Source organism: Solanum stenotomum, chromosome 1 (assembly GCF_019186545.1).
Source record: "Solanum stenotomum isolate F172 chromosome 1, ASM1918654v1, whole genome shotgun sequence".
NCBI classification, from domain to species: Eukaryota; Viridiplantae; Streptophyta; class Magnoliopsida; order Solanales; family Solanaceae; genus Solanum; species Solanum stenotomum.
The window spans coordinates 9404648-9405179 of record NC_064282.1 but is presented as its reverse complement, the minus strand read 5'-3'; positions in this window follow the sequence as shown (position 1 = coordinate 9405179).

Below are 532 nucleotides of genomic sequence, written 5' to 3'. Positions count from 1 at the left end.
GTTGTTTTTTAGTTCCATCTATATAAGTTTCCTGTAATACTACTCTACTTAATTAAATTTGTACCATTAATTTTTGATATCTTAATAATACTTCTTTTGTACCTAGCTCGATCTTCTTTTTATTTGCTAAAATAAATTGTAAGATTTTAAGCAAAGAAACTACCATATTGATCATCTAACAATAAGGAGAAAGAGTGAAAAAAACATAAGCTTTATCAAAGCAAGTGACACTAGTACTAAATTCTAATAACATACTACTCATGAGGTTAATAGTACTTTTAGGGTGTGTTTGGTACGAAGGAAAATGTTTTTCTGGAAAACTAGTAGAATTTTGACTTATTTTTTCATGTTTGGTTGGTGAGTAGAAAATATTTTTTAGTGTTTGATTTATGAATGAAAATTATTTTTGAGAAAATATCTCTTTTTTACTAGAGAGTAGAAATTGATTTTTGAATTGAAAATATTTTTAAAAAATAAACTTAATTTTTTTTGGGTGGGGGTGGTGGTGGGGCTGGCGCGGGGGGGGGGGGGG